General features: G+C 40.0%; 1 long non-coding RNA gene across 1 annotated transcript; it reads left to right on the plus strand.

Annotated features, from left to right (window-relative positions):
- Window positions 1-3,806: 3,806 nt before the first annotated feature.
- LOC102382345 lies at window positions 3,807-15,241 on the plus strand. The gene is made up of 3 exons (XR_325116.1): window positions 3,807-3,863; window positions 7,384-7,524; window positions 15,166-15,241. It is a non-coding gene; the product is annotated as an uncharacterized LOC102382345 (long non-coding RNA).
- Window positions 15,242-21,197: the final 5,956 nt, after the last annotated feature.

The following is a 21,197-nucleotide window of genomic DNA, read 5'->3' on the forward strand; positions in this document are numbered from 1 at the left end:
TGTTCCAGATGGAGTAGCACTAGGAAAAAACAAATTTTTATTACCCACACACACCCAGTATATCACATTAATTCCAGCTTTCCTAGGTGATGGAAGACATTTCTGCTGGGTTTTATTTTTGTTGTGGTTGCCTTTCTATATGATAATTCATGAATGACAAAAATAATATTCAAAATACATTTACCTAGTACCTTTATTTAACCCATATATCCTCCTTACTTCATGCACTTGCTTTCTGCCTCTGACTTTTTAAGATGTAAGACACCGTTTAGTATGAAGTAATGGTTAAGATTCTTATCATAAAAAAGCAATTTAGACTTCCTGAGCACATTTTATACATGTATTTTGTCAATTTCCCTCATCCCAGTTCAAATAAACTTTCAGAAGGATGTGACTTGCCTAGGTATTTGTACCTTAGGAGCCTGCCTAAAGGAAAAGCTGTTCAGCGAGAATAAATTTCAGTCTTTATTGAGGAGAAAGGAAAACAAATGGTTATAAATCCAGTAAAATTACCTCTTCTGTGGATGAACAGATTTCCAGGCACCCTGCTCTTGTTTACACACTGAAACTGGACAACATTTTCTGCATGCTACTTGCTAAAATGACTAGACCTGATCCCAAATGAAATTACACTCCACAATGTCAGTGGCATTACAGAATAGCCTTGATTGATTTAAAATATTTTCAAGAGATACTGAAGCAACAAAACCTTTCCACATGCAACCATATTACCGGATGGATCACTTGACCTTATGTAAATCATCTCTATGTGATCACTTCCCAGACAGTCAATATTAAACTCGGGCATAGTGGAATGTTCCATGGGCAAAAAGCCTGGACAATCTATATTATCATATCATAATGCAGAAGTCCCCACTGATTTCAAGGTCATATTGTGTTAGGCACTGAACAAACATGGAGTGCAAGACAGTCCCCATCCTTATGATGTTTTAGTCCAAATAGTCAAGCAGCAAAAGGTGAGAAACAGGGAGCCAGGATGGGGAATGACTTGCCAAGGGTTATATAAGAAGTCAGTGTCACAGCTAGGATTAGAACCAAAAAAGTCCCCTAAATCCCAGTGTAGTGCCATAGCCCATAGCCATTGGTCCATGCTGTCTAACCAGCAATCTCCTACATGTTAGTTAATATCAAAATGCAAACCTCCACATCTGATCTAGTAACAATCATTAAATTTAATACAGAGAAACTTCTTAGCACTAAGCACTCACATGTGATAGATGCTAAGATTATTAACACTTCAGAAACATTTCTCCTAGAAATAAAAGCCAGCTTCATATAGGCAGTCTAGAATTAAAGCTTCTTTATGGAAATAATAGCACAGGAAAGATATCACCAAGAAGTTCATTCACCAAGAATCAAAGCAGCCAAGGATATTTTTAAGAGAAATGTGTTCTTAAAGGAAACAAAGGCTATTAAAATATGTTATATAAATAGATGTAATCTCGCTTACTTCAAAGGAGTTTCAGCTGCGTACATAAAGGGTTAATCTGATCTAAAATTTATAATCCTTGGGAAAGGAGAGATTTAAGATGGAATTTCACTGAGGTATTAACAATTCTATGGAAACCAGAGGTTCTAGAATCTGAAAACAGTTGGAGATTGTGTCAAAATATAAAAACAAAAAGTGCAAATAAAGACCACATAAAGACATTCAGCTTCTCCTGAGAGAGTTACTGCTCTCCTAATGGAAAGCACAAGTGTACAGATAGTCAGAATTTTTCTCCCAGAGCAAAAATGGCCACTCCAGGAAAAGAATAACTTGGGAACAACCAGGATAAAATCTCTTCCAGGAGAATTTCTTCTGAGAGAGCAAATATCTGTACAACTTACCCCACTGAAAGAAGCAACAGCACAGTCCTCCAGCGCTCCCAGGTGCTTTGCTCCCACAACTTCTCTGGCACCCCGCTGAGAGAGTGTGTCACTCAGGCTGGACTTTTCTGTTCTAGCCAAGCAGAGAGCAGAATATCCCCGCTTCACAAACCCCACATTGTGCTGCAGGGAGACATAGCCTGTGAGGCAGTCAGAGTCAGCCAATCAGGCTTACCCTATGCATTGCTGCCATCTGGTGCCAGACAGGCTAAAGGAGTCTTCAGAGCATGCTTAGATATGTACACAGGGTCCCCCTGGCTGCACAGTGTCAGCAATGCAAGTATAATTCAAATTTCTGCTCTTCAAGGGCTCATAATTCAAATTTCTGTCCAGGAGTCTCCAGGTAAGATTTTCTAGCAGAAAAACAAAGTTAGGAGAATTCTCCCAGGTCATTTAAACATGTGTATGTAGCCATAATCTAAAGAATGAAAAGCCACCAAGAGCAGCAATAGAAGCAGTTGTCATGAAGCATTCTAAAAAAAGGCATGTATTTATAGAAAAAATATGTTAGGGAGCTTATTTCCTGGTCTCCTGTGTCTAAATTTTTTCTGTTACCATGTCATATTGAGTCCCTTTAAAAAAAGAGAGAGAGAGAAGAATTACAATCAGTTTTAGAGTCCATATACATTTTGTAATTTAACTCATGTCAGTTTGATTTATGTTTTTGTGTTTGACTGATGTCACTTTGATTTATGCTTTCATACTTGCCTTATGCATTGAGTATTTAATGTAACTGCTCCCCAAACCAAAAGAAAATCCCAAAGGAAAGTTACATTTCATCTTCTGAACAGATATTTGAAGGTAAGGGCTTCAAGAGTACACATTTCATTCTCATGGTTATTTACTGGATTCAGTGCAATACAATATTACCACACTAGTTCAATATATGTTGTCTAGGAGGGGAACTACTTTTAGAGATGAGAAAAAATATTTATGAGCACATATTCCAAGAAATCTCTATGTATCAGGTGAAGGAAATGATATAATAAACCTGTTTTGTAGCACAGTATACCCCACAGTCTAAATAGCAAATTTAACTAATGTAGAAATTATGTTACAGACTAGATTACTGAAGCGTTGCAAGAGCATCATGAAATTTTACTAGCCAAATTGGTAAATCTACCTACCCACATGTTGGACAACAAAACTGTTTTATATACTCATTAAAAAAATGTTGCATGGGGCTAATAAATTAATAGGATTTTGCAAGGATTTTTATTTCCATTACCACATTCTTTACTAAGCAACATCTTCATACTTTAACCTGGTAAAAATACTTTCTAATTAGTTTCAAAACTCCAATTCATCTCACTGGTGTTGGAATCTTAGAGCTCTACTCTACCTTTACTCTCTCCTCATCTTTTACACACATTCTCTTACTCTGAGTTACCACTGTCATGTCATTGTTTTGTAGAACTTTTAACATATCTTTTATTCACGAGTGGCCAAGGAATTAAAATCTTACCCAATTCAAGAGTTTGGAGTCTTTTTCTTTCTTGTTGTTAACATCCTATACCACAGTTTTCACTGTTACCAGGCTTCCCTGGAAGAGAAAGGAAGACAAACCATTAATACTGTTCCAAATTACCATTGCTTTCTTGATTTGAGTCCATTAGCACTTTGCATAGAGGCACTGCTTGTCAGAGGCCTAAAAGAGTAGTTCTGCAACCTGGGTAGCAGCAGTACATGGGGCTGCAGTGGAACAGCCAGGTGGCAGCTGCTTGTTTTGCACACTACCCCTCTCCCCTCAAAGTGGATACCAGGGAACTGCTATTGTGGCCATCCCCTCTCCTGCTTGGTTACACTACAGCTGCTTGTAGAGTGAAATCTCTCATCAAGATGATCATGATACCCAAAGGTGATTTTCTTGTTTGTTTTAAATCATGGTAGAACCATGGATGCATTTTATTGGGTAAGGCAGAAATATATCCTCTCAAGACATGAGGATGCAGGTTATCTTTTAACATAACAAGGTAAGTGGTTAGTCAGACAATTCTTCCACATTAGGAAGGATTCCTGGATGGTAATTTTTTGTATTGACTGTTTGTGTTTTGTTTGACACCCCCTCACCCTGATTGGCTCATTCATTAGATAAACCCTTTTTCCTTTTCCATTTCCTTAGATTTAGGATTGTTGTTATATAATAAGGTTTCACTGTCTGATGAAATGATGATATTGCTATTCCCACTTTCAGCACAGTCCATGTTGTATATTCTCTAGTTCCTGCTATCTGTTTTGACTCCTGCTGTTTCACAGTTCATTCAGAAAAGGATGAGAAAGAGGAAGAGGAACAGACAGTCGGTTCCATCATTAACTTTGTGCCAAAAGTACAACTGAGGGAGTAATATACTCTAGCAAGTCAGGTTTGGCTAATGAACCAGGAAAACCTGGGGAGCCTTTGAGAGGCAGCCAGTTTCTAATTCTAACATGCCATACAGTGCTTCCTCCTTTTCATTATGTCCAACATATCCAAGCTGGGCTGGAAGCTAGAGTCCTGTGGCTTTGTGCTGTGATGATGAGATTTTACCAAGTTATAGACCACAAAGAAATAAAATGAAATGACAAGCTTATTGATACATAATGACTATCACACATTTGAGTTGTTCTTCATACCACCTTATATATGTTGTACATTGAGAATTAGTGAGTGTGTGTGTGTGTGTGTGTGTGTTCTGGAATATAAACAAACATAATCTAACAGAAAAGGAAGCACAAATCATAAGAGTTAGGCATTTCATGTGTAGGTATCGGTGTGAAATTTGATAAAGAATTACTGTAGCTGGACATGCAATAGTGCTGCTTTACACCATCAAGCCATTATTTTGCTTGTGACTCCTGCAACTTTTCTCTCCGGGTAACATAATTTGTGCTTCTATAGTACTTAATCTACAGACAAGAATGATCTCAAATAAGTACCCTCTGCATTTATCTCACATAATTTGTCCCACTGTATGTCTATAGTATTCTGTAGAAATATATGCAGTCCCAAAAGGTCCCATCTTTCTGGAAAAATAAATATTGTGTGAGTGTCCAATCCTATAAGGATTTACTACTTGTGCTTGGCATTGTGCTTAGTTTCAGGCTGCCAGATTATTATTAATATTAGAAAACCAAAACCCTTCAGTAAATTTCATGCTATGGACCTGATTCTATTCCATTTATCAGGTAGCAGAACAGAATTTAACCCTATTACTACCGCAGTGCTTTCAAAAGCTGTGTGTGTGTTGCTCTCAAACAATACCACATTTAACAGTGAATATATTCATGATAGCCAATTCTGTAAAATAGCTTGGGAAGTACTTCTTTACAAACCAGTGCTTCTACAGGCTAAATCATTCAAGTGAGCACCTACTGTTACCAAAACTCATAAATTAATTTAAATCAAAGCCAGATTAGGGTGAACTATAACAACATGCATTCTCCATATTTAGAAGCACATAATTTTCCCCCTCAAAGGTGAAGTAATATTTTTACCACAAAGGTGTTGCTGTAGTTGTCAGTTAGTTAATTAATAAGGGGAGTTGTTTGTTTGCATCCAGTTATTACAATTTCCCCCTGCAAAAAAAACCCTTGTTTTTCATGATAATTGATTTTCAATATAATAAAATTTAACAGAAACCCTTGAAAGGCTTAGGTTGAATGCCTTCACCTTGGCTTGAAGGGTATCTACATCCCTATTCTACCTACTGCACAAGAATTCCACCAGTATATTTTAAGATTCTTTGTTCTGGTGTAACACAAAGGTGTTTATTTTTTCTTTAACATACTTTACAAGTCCAATGATCAGGGTTTTATTATTGTAATTTTAGGGCAACATTGCAGAGGGAGACTAAAAAATGTAGGATGTCTATGCATGTGCAGCTCCCAGACAGCCACTCTAATTAAAACACTGCAGTGCCAGCATCCCACATTTCAAAATGGCTGTAGGGGTGCTTTAACTAAAGCTTGTTCAATGAGTTTTAGTTAAAGCGTCCCTGCTGCCATTTTGAAATGAGAATAGATTGGAGAGATATTAGACAAGCAATTGGGAAGAGTGCCCTTCTTCTGGACATTTGGTTTTGGCTTCTGGGCTTCACAGAATTCAAACACACAGAAGGAAGCCTATGAAAAAAAGAAGTAGCTGGTGGGGACCATATAAGGGGAGCCTGATTTTTGTGGGAAAAAATAAAAAGGAAAAGAACAATAACTTAAAGTGACAAAGAGAAAGTTGTCCAAAGGGATGACGAATTAGTGAAAAATGTAAAGAAATAAAATAAAAGCTCCTCCTGAGACCCTGAGTTGCTCTTCAAAAGTTGGCATTGTAAATCCACTCCTGTAAATCCTCAGCATCTCTAGAGATCTCATCAATCAACTCCCATCATATCACACTAATCTGTCACAGATCAACAGGGCACTGTGAGTGTATCAATTTTATTGCAGGCCAACTGGGCACTGCGAGGGTATCACCACTGAGCTGTTTGGTTCGGTTTCAGGTTGAGGAGGCAAAGTTGGGAGTGAAGCAAAGGCAAATTTATTATAGCTTACACACACAACAGTTAACAGGAAGATAAATGTGATAAGCAGATAATGCAGTATTAAAGAGCTAATAGTAAATAATAACAACAGATAATAACAACAGATAGATGGATCAAGTCTGTCACAGGCCAGCTGGGCACTGCGAGGGTATCAGCCACTGGGCTGTTTAAAACAGCAGATAGACAGACAAGGGTTGGCAACTTGTTGATAATCCCTTGATGCCAGGTGCACGCCCAGTGATTCCGGCGAAATCAAGCGTCCCCAATCAATGCTTTCAGAGGGATTACTGGGGAAGATCCCTTGATCAGGATCCGATCCGATCCGATCCTCACACCGGGAGTCCGGAGTCCGGGCTTGGAACAGCAGTGACTGTTCTGTTTCCTCCTTCCCTCCTACTGGTCACCTGATGCACGTGCTTTTTATACCTATTCTTATGCTAATCTTTTGGTTTTACAGCCACTCATAATCTTGCCCTATAGCTGCTACCCTATGGGATTAAAAGGTGTTAAAATTATCATACAAGGTTACTACCCAAACTCACATTTATCCAATAAGCAAATTATAATGCAACATCTTTAGATTTAAAATTAACATTACTAAGACCAACCCTTTTAGGTTTCTCTGAATATGCTTTTTTGCGGGGGACATGATTTCCTGGAATGTGTTGGGTGTGCCAGGTGATTGGATCCAGTTTTTATCGTCAAGGAAAAACCGTTAGGTCAGCTAATCTTGCAGCTACAGCTTCGCCTTTGGGGCCCAATCAGTTCCACGATTAATACAAACAGTTAGATTTATCATTTTGGTTAAATTTATGACAGACAAGTTACATTTGTGGGTTACAAGCTTACAAGCTTTATATTAGCTAATATTCCCTATTAGACAAAATACTAAATGCCTCCAAGAAGCACATATTTATTGCTTATTAATCCCTCTGGTTCTGGCCATCACACTAATCCCTCTGTTTCTTCTGACCTACAGACATCAATTACAGCATGCCTCCAGTAACTACCAACTTCGAAAGCTAGGATCAAGGCTAGGATTCCTTATCCATTCCCACAACAATGGCTTCTCATGCCAACAGCGAGCTCTCGAGCTGGTCTATTTTTATAAAACATGGCAGTAAGTAGTATGCAAACCATCCAACCAGAGGAACAGATATATTTCTAGAAAAACACATGCACAGTAATAAAACAGATCTGTATTTGCAAAGGAGCACACCATGGATGTGTAAATGGGATACTGTAAAATGTGACAACTGCCTCAGGGCAGCAGTGTAATTCTTTTCTGCAGCTGAAGGGTATGAACAGGCTGCAGGTTTTCTACTTCCAGAGCCTCTCTGCATGCATGCCATTCCTCTCAACTCCTGCTTCTAAGACATATCTACAATAAAAGTAAATTTAAATTTAGAGTTAAGGTTTGGAGGGTTTCACAGCAGGGATTTGATTTTAAAAAAGCCAAAAAACCTAATGTTCTCTTGAGGTAAAGTAACCTCCATCCAACAGCAGTTAATGGAATATTAAAAGCTTAACTTAGATCATTTGCTCCTTGTTGCTCATCTGTTTTTATTGTGCTTTCCTAAACCTGAATGCTTAAAGAATCCTGATCCTGAAAAGAATCAATTCAGTTAATTGTATTATTTTAAATGGATAAAAGTTCTGGTTCAGCTGGATGTATTGTCTGCAGAAAAGATTATTTTATTTTAAGCAGAACTAGATGAATTATTTATAACAATTCATCACTATTTTCTCCAGGAGCTTAGCATGATTTTCTCGAATTTGTTTATTTGCAATTGCTTCAGAAATCATTTTTGTGCCTAAATTATAGCTCATACAGCTAATTGTAAACAGAGCACTCTGCTCATTGAATATAGCCATTGCATATGATTGGTCAACTGTGTCACAAGATACTGTTTCTTTTCCCTCTCTGGAAGATCAAAGCTTCTTAATCAGAAAATTGCTGGGATCCTGTCTCTTTCAAGTAAAGTGACTGAGACCCTAAAGAAAAAAATAACTGGCCTAAAGGATTTACAGCAGGGGGTGATCAAAATATGGCCCGCAGGCTGGATCCAGCCCATGGAGGGACTTTATCCAGCCCATAGCACATCCCTTGGTCCTGCCTGGCCCAGGCACTGTCCAGCCCATGGTGCATCCCACTGCTCCCAAGCACACAGCGGGGCTGGGTGGCTCCACAGCTGGACTCCAGGTCTGAGCAGCCCAGGCAGTGGCAGCTCCTCCCAGCTGCTGCCACTGCCAGCCCCAACCCCATGGACAGTGGCAGGGACTCAGGTGCACAGACCCAGCCCACCCTATGCCCATTCCAGACCTGCTTCAACAAGAGCGGACTAGCTCCTACCCAACTGGGACCCATACACACAGCCTCAACCCTGAGCCACCCCACACCCACTCCTGACCACCTGCCCTTGATGAGTGGCAGCTGCAGCAGCAGCGGCTGGGCAGAAGCTGGGCTGGGCCCTTCTCACTGCTGCTGGGCCCTTCTTGCTACAGCCACCCAGATCACCCATTCAGGCTGGGGCTCCTCTTCACTGCTGCTACCAGGACTGCCTCTGAACCACCTAGCAAGGCAACAGTGGCAGTGGAGAGGAGCCACAGGCAAGCCCAGGTGCAGGCTCCAGGTGGCCGCATTAAGAAGGGCCCGGTAGAGGTGATGGGGAGGTAGCTGCTTTTCCCCCATACCCAGTGCAGCTTCAGCCTGAACATGGCCACTGCCACTCATCATGGACAGGCCAGTCCAGGGCAGGCACAGGGTAGGCTGGGGCAGGGGCAGGGCTATACTTGTGAGTCCTGGCTAGTCCAGAGCTGGCCTTCTCTAGCCAAGGTGAGTTTGGAGTGGGTGCAGGGTGGGCTGGGGCTGTGCGCTCAGCTGCTGCTGGGCACTGGTAGTAGTAGTGGCAGAGAGGAGCCACAGCGTATGTGGACTCCAGGCTGTTGCAGGGTGAGGGAGGGGTGCTGGCAGGCCCACAACAGCTCCCCAAAACTGCCTATGTGGCCCACCCCTGATTTAGAGTGAATATTAATCTTTTGCCCTTTTTGTAAAACAGTTGAATCGGGGACATTCCATCAGCCTCAGAGGATTTGGACTCCTCATTTAAAAATACTGTTTCCTAGCTAAAGGAAGAGGAAAGATTTGTACATTAGCCTATAAACTTTAGAACCCATGTTATCTGAGACCACACCAAAGGATTGTTACAATAATTTGCTTTTTAAATTCTTCCTCCTGTCCTCTTCTTACCCCCATTTACATGTCCACAGATCCCCTCTGGTAGTGCTACATCTTCTAAGCCCCTTATTTTGCCATGTAGCCACAAGCAAGCTTCATGTTAGCAGACTTCTGTGGTGCCCATCTGGCCACTAGACACAAATTATACATGGCCATAAGCCAAATTGTTTTCATAGTTTTCATAGTTAGTTTTCCCAGGCTACACTACAGAATCTCTTTCCATGCCCTGTGGCTTTGGCATGTTAACAGGGTACCCAATCATGAGATCTTTCTGTCATTAAATACATTCCCTCCCCCCTTTTCAGACTATGTTTTACTTACTATTGCTCATACAGATAACATTCACTCCATTTGGTGTTTGTTGTAGTCATTGGCTCTTTAACTCAAAGCTTTTTTTATGGACATCCAGGGAGTCAGCAAACATATGGCTGTTAGTGGAAAAATATGGCTCTTAGTTCTTTACCCCTGTAATATTTCGTGGTGACTACAGTTCTCAATCCACACGTAGCTGTCATATTAATATCTTAATATAAGACTGGACCAACTGGAAAACTCCACTCTGAACTTTTTATACCACTTCTTGTTTCTGAAGGCAAGAGTGCCTGAATGTGCCTTAAGGGGAACATAAATGAAATAGAAGGCATACATACTGGCCAGATAGTAACCGAGCAGCATCATACACCTCTTATAGGGCTTACTGCTGACGTTGCCCGTCCCTGGGGAAGTCATTAAAAAACATTTACGCTCCTGAGAAGAGTAAATGGAAACAGCAAGTAAGCTTATACATGGCTTTCTTGTTGCCAGATGCTCCATAGCAGTGGTGACTGATTGCCAAAATAAAAGCATGGCTCCCATGCGTGGGCCTCTCCCCATTTTCAAATTCTCAGAAGGCACAGAACTGTTGAAAGTCAAACCTACATTTTCAGAACATTTATTCCCAATCTGTATTCAGCAAGACCACCTGCTGCTGCAAATCCCATTTTCAGAGCACAAGAGGCTCTCAACACTTCATTGAATCAGACCCTTGATGCAAAAACAACTTAGCTTAAGGCTTGTAATTAAATGAACTATACAACACTACATTCATTTAAACAAAATGCAGATTTTTGACAGAAACATATTCATGCCCAAAGGTAACAACAAATAATTATAAAGGTTACTAAACTTCATGTTTATTGTTTTTAATGCAAAGAAGCAATGTAACTACCAACTGTATCCTTTTTATTATCCGGATATCCTTGTGGACATAGTTTATGACAGAAAGGCAATAGATACTAAACCCTTTTAAATGAGATTTACTTTAAAGTGTTGAAGAGGCATTTTAAAGGGCAGAGAAAAAAGAATTACTACAGTAGGGAATACATTATAAGCACTTAGTATAAACAAAGAAGGAAACAATACATAAAAGAAGTTAGTGGCTTCTTTAATAATAAAGTACAGGTGGAAAAATAGCAACACTATACAAGTCAAATCTAGATTGTTAGCTCTGCCTTCTTTCTTTGTTAAAATGCCTAGCATACCTTGGGCTCCATGTGAACAAATAAACTAAAGGCCTACTATGCCATTGCTCTTCATCTTTTATCATCATTTAGTCATCTTCCACATGAGTTTACAGCAGGCAAAATATTATTAAAATGGTGGCATATTGCACTGACATTGAATTTGTATGAATAGCTCACCATTGACCTCACTCTTGAAAAATCAGTTACTAAATCCATCCAGCCCAATATATCAACGACCAAACAGAAAACAATGCTATAAGCTTGCCCTGTTGAAACTTCTGAGATAAATAGAAAGAAGGAAGTAACTTGCTGTTACTAACATATGAGCTGTGTGAGATTAAGCCACGTGGAAACTTCCAGCTTGGAGTCAACTAATTCTGATGTCTTAATACCAGCTCTTCTGTCTTCTAGATTGTAAATTATCTGCAGCCATTTCACATCTCTCAGACTGTTTAATCTTTAATGGCTGAAATTACATGTTCATCTAGGTGGACACTGAAAGTAAATCAATGCAGTGCACAAAATAAGGGTCTGACCCTGAGAAAAGCAAGCAGTTTATAAGGAGACGGCTAAAGCTATAAACTCCTTAAAAGCTCCATTGGGTGCCTAGAGCCACCCAATGGAGCTTTTAATCCATTTCAAAGTTAACCCATGCAGCTAAACTGTAACCCACCACTCCAAGTAAGGAAAGACAAGTGGATGTAAGTAAGTAGGTGCTTCCTTTATACCGTGCAGAAGTCAGATGCAGTATGGCATGCTAGAATGCTACAGATGCACCACTTCTTCCCACTACAGTATACTGCAAAAGACTGGAAACTTCCTTCATCGTATAAGAGGTGGTGCAGGCTCTACTGCTTTTTCTTCTCTATCTGTACAAGGAACACCGAGGGCTTAAAGATCACTTAAAGTAAAACCTCTTTAATTTACTTTAAAGCCAACATAAATAATTTCCATGCACTTAAACGCCTTTGTATATGCTAGAAGAGTGTAAAGGCACCTCAGTGTAAGTGGGAGTCAGGTCCTCAGATGTTAAAATGTTTTCAGTGGTTACTTAACCAATCTTCCAGGCACCCTTTGGCAGCAACAAGAGCTACACTCAAATTTCAAGGCTTTTCTACTAATGGAAATATAAATTCATGCAAGTCCCAACCCCAGACATTTGAGAAAACTAAATTATACCATTTGGGTACTCATGGTAAGCATACTCACAAGCAAGGAGCCCCAGAGGTTACCAAAAACAGTATTTTATTAAAGGGAAAAGGAAAATGCACAATTAAGCAAACAAATAATTTTAAACAAATAGTTTTAGGAAAACTAAGTGATAAACTAACAAGAACTGAGGTTATTCCCAAAGTCCTTTGGCACTAGGCCAGAGTCAGTTCTTTTTCTACTGCTGTGAGAGCTAATAAGATAGCCGGATAGAGCCCTCTGCCCTTTATACTTCATTCTCCTAGTTTAACAGGGTCCAAATTGAGAATGGTTTAAATAAGGATGATCCTGCTTCAGGCAGGGAGTTAGGGACATCTTAAGATCCCTTCTAGCCCTATAAGTTGATCTTTTGCATCTGTGGGATGTGCACTTATCAGAGCTCCTTCCAGCTGAAGCAACTGCTGCTCAGGTGTCGTGCTGGGAGGCCCTTGCCAGAAACTTCTGTATGGGCTGTTGCTTTGTGTTCAGTAGTTTCATATTCAAGCAATCCTCACCATTACTACTGGATCCGAGGGTCATTGCTGCAGTCTCCTTAGTCATGTCCTGACTATGCCTGCTGTACCTGGCAGGCCACTTGTTCACTGCCTCCAAGCAGTCCTTGTAGCAGGGTTGCTAAATGTCAGTAAATTTACTGAATGTCAGTAAAAAAAAAAAATCAGGCTAAAAATGGCTTTCACAAAATCCAGAAAAAAAACTTTCGCCATCAGCAAATACATTAAGCAGCCCACAGCTTGACTGAATTTCCAGCAGACAGCATGGCAACACAACCTGAAGTCCAACAGGGAGTGCAGCACCCTCCAGGGAATATTCTTTTAGCCATGTACTGCTGCTTCTCAGGCTGCCTGTAATGCTGCTGGCTCACAGGCAGGCTGTCTGGAGGGAGGGTGGGGGGTAAAGTTAGGGGTTGGTTGCAGGGACAGCACAGTGTAAAATCACCACTACAGTAAAGCAGGGTTGCCAATCCAATATTTTTTTTCACTACAGACTTTCTACTGCCAAGGTTTTCTTTTCACTATTGTTAATGTCAAATCTCTAAATTTGAACCCAGCCCTTCAGATTAGGACCTGGGGTATGATAGAAGCGTTACATTTATACAGTACTACAAACATCTGTCAGTAAAAGGCTTGTGGACTGTCAGTAAAATAAATGTTCTTGGGTTGGCAATCCTGCTCTATAGTTATACTATTCTTTAAAGAAGCCAAGGCATACAGGAACCCACCTCAGTCTTTAACTCACAGAAACACGCTCTTTTCCTCCTCCTTCCCTAAGCTGAGATCAGTGGGATATAAGGCCTTAACTGGGTTCTTACCACTGCAGAAAGATGTTGGTGGGTGGAATTTCTCCCCTCTTCCCCACTGTTGCCTTTTTTTAAAATAATCTATCCCAGGTTTTTCTTATTCAGTTCCAGGAAGCAACTTGTTAAAAGTTATTCTTGGGTGCTTCGAGTTGTCATTGCCATTAGTAAGATGTTGCTTCTTCAGATGAATGAGCCCATTCAGTTCTTGATAGCCCTTTCTACATAGATACTGCAGATACCTACATCTCACTTCCCCCCAGTTAATTCACTCAATTCCATTGCATAGCATCATGCAGAATGATGGGGAGACTGAGTCAGACATAATGGTAAGAGGAATATTACAAAAGATTCCCACATTCACTAGTGAGGGTTTGGGGCCACCCGCTTATATTTTTAAAGCCTTACATCTTAGGTGCTTGTTAGACATTATGCTGTAAGATGAACAAATGTTAATCATCTTAGTGCTGTTTGGCTTAGTGGAGCAGTCACACATTTAGGCAAAAAACCTGCTCTGATGGCCCTTCACCTGCACAGCTGTGACTTGCCACTAGAGGCTTGCTGAGCACGACAACAAACTAGGGAATGGATAGGCACCAGCCCGGTCTGAGTAGGGGAGGGAATCATGTCACTCCCTGCCAGGAGCAGAGCCAGCCAGGTCCCAGCAGCATGGGGTGGGGGGAGGAAGGAAGGAGAGACCACATCACTTAGACCCAGCTCCCTACTGGGACCCAGCTGGCTCAGTTCCCAGAAGGGAGCAGAGCCAGGTCCAAGTTATGCAGTACCCTCCCTGCTGGGACCCAGCTGGCTTTGCTCCCAGTGGGATGCAGAACTGGGAGCAGAGCTTGTTGGAACAAGAGGAGGTGGGAGGCACAGTGGGCCTACTGCCTCCTGGGCTGCTGGAGGACTTCAACTTGGGTGGAAAAGCTGCAGAGAGTAGCCACAAGTTAGTAAAACAGGTGCAAAATTAGGTAGATTCAAGATAATCCTGCCCTGGAGTGGAGTAATGTTAAACCGAATAAAGAATGCTTTAAGCCATTTAAAAGGTGTTAACGTGCAGACTGTCCAGGGATTAAGAGCTCCAGAAGCCACCTAAAGCTACCATGTAACAAGGCCTTGGCCCTTTCTATGCAGGAGCCTATGGCACCACACAAGTATAAATGCTATATTTCTTTTATCAAGCTGTTTTAGAATGAGAGAACAGCTGAGTCTCTGAAACAAGTCCGATGAGTTGCAAAACTAAGATTTTTTATAGCAGTCAGCTAAAGTAAGGACCTAGTTTGGTGATAAAAACCTAATTAAAAATTCAAATTTATTCTATTTAGAGAAAATTCTTTTACATGTTTTATTTTATCTTTCTTTTTTCTTTTCTTTCTTTCCTAATTTGAGCATTTACATGAGAACAGAATCTTCAAGACAAAGAGGCATTAATTGAGCTAATTGAAATATTTTTTATATACATAGATTTCTCCTGAGAATTGCTAAATATTTCTCTATATTTTTTTTAATAATTCACAGCTCCTGAGGAATTAAAAATGAAAATAATTGAGCTACAAGCAAACCCTGTTATTTTGGAGACCCACAAATACGGAACTATTAGAAATATCAAGATCCTATTTGTCTCAAAGAATAAACATTCTGGAAGGAATTATTATTGTCAGCTGTGTCCGTTTAGAAAGCAAACACTTCCAAAGTCAAGTCTGAGCTTCCTTAATTTCTCTTGAAGTCATTTTTATGCATCTCTCTCCACAAAAGCCAAGAACACGTGTCATGGTATCAAACACTACTTACAATTGCCATGCTCATTGCCTCCTGATGCAATGAGATCTTAGGTGCTCTTTTTAATGGGCTGTAAATTAAAAGGAATGTAGAATTCAACAGTACAGAACAGGGTACGATTGTTCATCCAAATGGCAAACATTTGGTCATTCTTTCACCATTCTCTACCTAAAAAATGTAAGAAAAAATAAGAAAATCTGTCACTCAAGTGATTTGCTATCTTCCAAGTCACAGCAATTTTATAGGAACTGTTGACATAATGACAGCCCTTCTTGTTCAAATTGACAACAAAATAAAAGCTAAAAAGTGTTTAAAAGCTTTTAAAAGACCACAGGATCCTAAATCTTACAGTGTAAAAAAAATCTAAATTAAACAAAAAAAGAACAAAACCCTCTCCCAATATGGGTATTTTAATATGACAAAATAGAACTTGGTAAATTTAATAAAAATTGATTCATATAGTTATTATTAAGGAGACTGGCCAAGATTCTCATTGTTATAACTAAGCAAATAATTCACAGTGATTTATCTGATCAATTTGCCTTTTTTCCCCTGCTTGCCAAATGTTTGTAAAAAAAGCAGCCCTTTATGTATGTATGTAGTAGTCAGAATTATTAATGTTTTTCAATCAACTATTACCATATATAAGGTTGTACTACTTGTAGCTCACACTATATTGGTAAGTTACATATGTCACCCAATAAGGAGCAGAAAGAATTTCATGAGATTTGTGTAAGCAAGCATGGCAACATGAGTGTACAATGTAAATTTTACAATCAAATATACAATGATATTTACTCTTGGAAGATATTCAAACATTTAAACTAAAAGTTCACTTTTGTGTTCATACTATGAAAGTCTGACCATCTAAATATTTTTTGGAGGTAATGCACAAGGGTTGCAAACACAGTTGAGTCAACATTAACTTTGCAATAAAAACAAATACTCATGGAAATGAGTTCCACTATTCACTCAGCTGCATTCATTACCTATTCATATTTTTTCATGCGATGGAGCAGCAAGTAAATTTGTTTAAGTTAGATGCTTGTACCTGCCATCAGAATGAATGGGCCTTCAAGAGAAATGCTTGGGAAGGATGAGCCATGGGAAGAGGTAATCTATTCCGATAAGCTAGTTGTTTATTTTTTAAATCCCATCACCTTGAAAGCCTACCTGTTGAGAAAGGAATTCTCTTTTAAGTGTGGGAAATTCCAAGCCATCACTTTTTTCCTCTAACATAAAAGACATTGAAATTTCCTGCAAAATAAAGTTTAAAACATTATTTTGTTGCAATCAAAATGTTTCTATAATGCTGAAATGTTTTATCTAATTTAAAATGTTAAGGGATTTTAAAATATGAAAACAATAAATTTGTTTTCAAAATGAAAAACTGAAATGTTCAGCGCAACAAAAAGTTTCATTTTGAAATTTTTCTAAGGAAAATGTCAAGACTAATACAGTGTTTAAAATATTTAGATGTATATAGAAACAGCACTTTTCAGGTTAGCTATCCTTAACAGATGTGAAGGTCAATTTGGCTGGAGGAATGAATCAACTTAATGCCAAAGAGAGATGATCACATTACTCCAGGAAGAGCTGAGGTGTCTATTATATAGAGGTTTTTTTGTTCAGAAAAATGAAAAAACAAATATGCATCTTGATTGAATTTACTAATTTCTGTATTCAAGTGTTTCTAGAGTAAACTCTATAGGACTGTATTCAGTCTGTAGACCCAGGTTAAGTTTTATATTCTGTAGCACTTTCCTATATCTACCATGATTCAGATACATTAGGCATAGCATGGTGCAGTTGGGGGCAGGGCCCTGACAGGGAGGAGGGAACACAGTAAACCATTGCTGCCTGTTACTTGTTTCTCAAGAATTTTCCCCAATTGACATTCTTATTTTCAAATAATATAATTGAATTAACATTTCTATAGTATTAAAAAGCAAATAATGGAGCATTAACAGTAAGATCTAAAGAAGCTGCAATGGTAAAATTCCATGATTTGGACTCTTAAAGTAATAATTTTTAATAAGGATTTCATGGTCTCCACCAGTTATATGTTAAAAATGAAGCTGAGTGCAAAAATGTGAGAGTGTATAAACAATGAGATAAAAACATTAAGAAACTTTATAAGAAACTTAATTTAGTGCTTAGCAACCATAAATTTGCAAAGTGCTTTGAAATCTAAGGGTGTTTATACATGAGCTCTGGGAGTTGGGAGTAGGCAGCGCTTTAATTAGAGCAGTTCCAAGAGCCGCTCTAAGTAAGGAGCTGGAGCATCATGTGTATAAGCATCCCTACTCTGAAAAATGGTGGCAGGGATACTTTAGCTAAAGCTTGTTGAATAAACTTCAGTTAAATTGCCCCTGCCACCATTATTCAGCACAGGGATGCTGATACACATGACACTGGATTCTACTGGAGCACGGTAATTACCATGCTCCAGTATACTCGATTAATCGAGTTGGAGCACATTGGAGCAGATTAATTAAGTCTGCTTTGATACACTGTAATTACAGCACATTAGAGCAGCCTCACTGCATTTGTATAGGTGCCCTTAGTGAACATCATTACACACACACACACACAGAGCTCCATTTTGCAAGAAAAGTAACTAGGAGGCATATTTACCTGAATGTAATTAGGATCATTGTTTAGTCTCAGGTTTCTTGATTTCCATCCCTTCATGTTACCTACCAGCTCAAGACTGTTCAGATGGCATCTCATGGACCACATGCACCCTGAAGGGTTACATATGGTACTGGGACTCCCAGCATGGCTGTTTCCATTCCCCTGCTTTTACTTCCTGCCCTCACTCCCCAAAATGGGGCAGCATAATAGGAGCCAGTAAGGGAGGGGACCAGGCTGCTCACACTGCATGCAAGAGAGGCAGCAGCTGGGCTGCCCACATGGCATGTGGGTGCTGCACATGCAGTGGGGATTGGCACATACAGCTGGGAGGTGGGAAGCTGAACTGCCCCTCAGATCATACATGGCTGGGCCAGGGAGAGACAAGCTGCCATGCTGTACGCACAATGGGGGATAGGTAGGGAGAGGAACGCAACTGTCTACATGGTGAGTGGCCCTCAATCTGCAGACAACACCACATGTGGCCCCTAGGACAGTGGCCCATGCAGTGAGTTGTCCCTACTGGCCTGGAAGTTGGTCAGCCCTGTACGGGTTCATGAGTGTCTCCTTAATGTAAGAGTACAGTCATGATTTTTAGAGACCACTTTACATGGATTTTTCTCTTTAAAGGCACATACAAGATCTATTCTTGCTTGACCCCAAATTAAAAATCTCTCTTGCTTCTAAAAAGTACGTAGATTTTCTAACAATGCTGTATGTTTACCATGAGAGTAGGGAAATGCACAGCACTAAACTACTGAAAATACACTGGCTGTTCAAGCTATTGAAAAGTATTATCCTTAGGATCCAGTTGTTAATAAGAGTCTCTGAAGTTCACTTGAAAGTACAGTGGCCCACTAGAGAAGCACCTAATCTGTACACTAAAGAGCTCACAGAATTGATTTTTTATTACTTTTTTCTTAAACTTTAAAACAGGAGGTATGCAAGTTCAACACTTTATTTCCATTCTTTTGTGCTATGCTATAAAATATATGAAAGGAAGATCAGAACGAGAGAAAAAAATAAATTTGTGTTCTCTTTAATGAATTTCTAACCTATCCTGCCTGCTGGCTAGAAAATGATATTTAGAAATCTGCTTTTAGAAATTGGCTTGCATTAGAGCAATGGTCCAGGGGAACAGCAAGGGTTGATTGGTTTCTAAAGTTTGTTTGTGGCAAAGATTGACGTTCTCAGCATCTTAGCATTCAAAGGTCCAAAGTTAGCACAGACAGGCACATACATCCTGGGAAAATGAAACCATGCAGCAGCAAAACAATCACTATGTTCCCTGAAAACCCATCACAAAATAGAAACATGCAGAATTAGCATCAGGTCACAATGACCAGCTGTAACTTGGCAAACAGCCCCTGGGATCCCAGTTTTGATGGAATGACCAAATTAGGAGGCCCGGAATGATCAAACTGAGGTACTAGCAAATGACCAAACTAAGATGTACGTATGTGATGTGTTCAAAGAAACAAAGGATTAGACTGACAAGGCAGAGCATGGAAAGCATGACAACCACAGGAAAACCAAGCAAATGAGGCAAATGAAAACCCTGAAATGAAGAGGCATCAAGAGAAAAACCATACAAAAGGAGAGGTCTTCATGGCAGCACTGGGCATCAACCTCCCCGCTACCCCCCAACCTCCAAGGCTGCTGACATCCTTCAAGGAAGAACCACGAGGTGGTGCTTGCATGCTGGCTGGATGTACCATCTCCTTGTGAAACCCTAGGACTAGTAAATAAATAGGACTGTGTAGTCATTTTGCTTGCTTTGCTTGCATTAGATATATCTGCTATCACTGTGTATCAATAAAATTCACCTATTATCAAACAGAAGGGGTTGTAGTCAGTCTCATTCAGAAAGATTATGCTCTCCAGTGCCAACAACTGGTGACTCCACTGGTGGCTCCACTGGGACTCAAGGGCAGTAACCTGATTGATTAGGGAATTTGTTCATACAGAGTGAACTTTTCTAGAAGGGTCAATCAAGACCCACAGTACAGGTGGAGACCTGTGTTTAAGGTGAAGCTGTATGATAGTTCCAACTAGGGTTTTAACATAAATAACCATGTCTATGTTACAGTCTTTAGTATAGGAGGTTGGTCACAAGCAGCTGAGGTCCCCTGACCCCCTGTATTTCAGTCAGCAGCAAAGCCTGATTCTTGGGTTTCTCACACTGCTGACCACAGGGATGGTTGATTGACCAGGTCAAGCAAAGTAGTGTATAGGGGTACAGGTGTATTGGTGTACAGGAGTAGCAACTTCAAAGTAAACAGGGTCTCAACTTGATCTCAGAGAATACCTGAGATTTGGGTAAGGGTATGGGCTGAAGTCCACTTGGGTTAAGTAAAGGAAACTCCTATCACGGGTACAATGGGAAGCCAGGAGAAGGAAAAATTGACCTCTGCTGGAGGACTTTGTGAATGATCAGGGAAAAGGTCCTTGGGATTCAGAGGTGTGTACTTGGTAGCCGTGTTGGTCTGAGACAAAAAGACATACAAAAAACTAGAACTCTTGGTTCCAAAATGATACCTTTTATTAGACCAACTGGAAAATGGCAAGAAAATTGTCCTTTTCTGCAAGCTTTTAGGATCAAAGTCCCTTCGTCAGGCTCTGGGAAAAGTGTAGATGGTACAAGATGGTAAAAAGTCGCCATTGGTAGGAAATAAACTTCATTTTTGCACAGAGGGAGCTGAAGATGGAAGGTTGTCCCTCTGGGTCCATAAGGGAGTCTTTGTGAGCTGTGTTGAGTAGCTCTTTGATGTGTTGATGAGGTAGAATTCCTTCCCTGGAGGTGTCAGAGGGACAACCTTCCATCTTCAGCTTCCTCTGTGCAAAAATGAAGTTTATTTCCAACTATGGGGGCTGTTTACCATCTTGTACCATCTACACTTTTCCCAGAGCCTGACAAAGCGACCTTGATCCTGAAAACTTGCAGAAAAGGACAATTTTCTTCCCATTTTCCAGTTGGTCTAATAAAAGGTATCATTTTGGAACCAAGAGTTCTAGTTTTTTGTATGCCCTTGGGACTCAGAGGCATTTGCAGACAAGGAGAGGGCTGCTTTTCAGGGATTGTTAATAGTATATAAGGCATTCTCAACTGAAGTAACGCACATGGAGCAGAAGGCTGC

This window comes from Alligator sinensis, unplaced genomic scaffold (assembly GCF_000455745.1).
Source record: "Alligator sinensis unplaced genomic scaffold, ASM45574v1 scaffold1199_1, whole genome shotgun sequence".
Lineage (NCBI taxonomy): Eukaryota > Metazoa > Chordata > Crocodylia > Alligatoridae > Alligator > Alligator sinensis.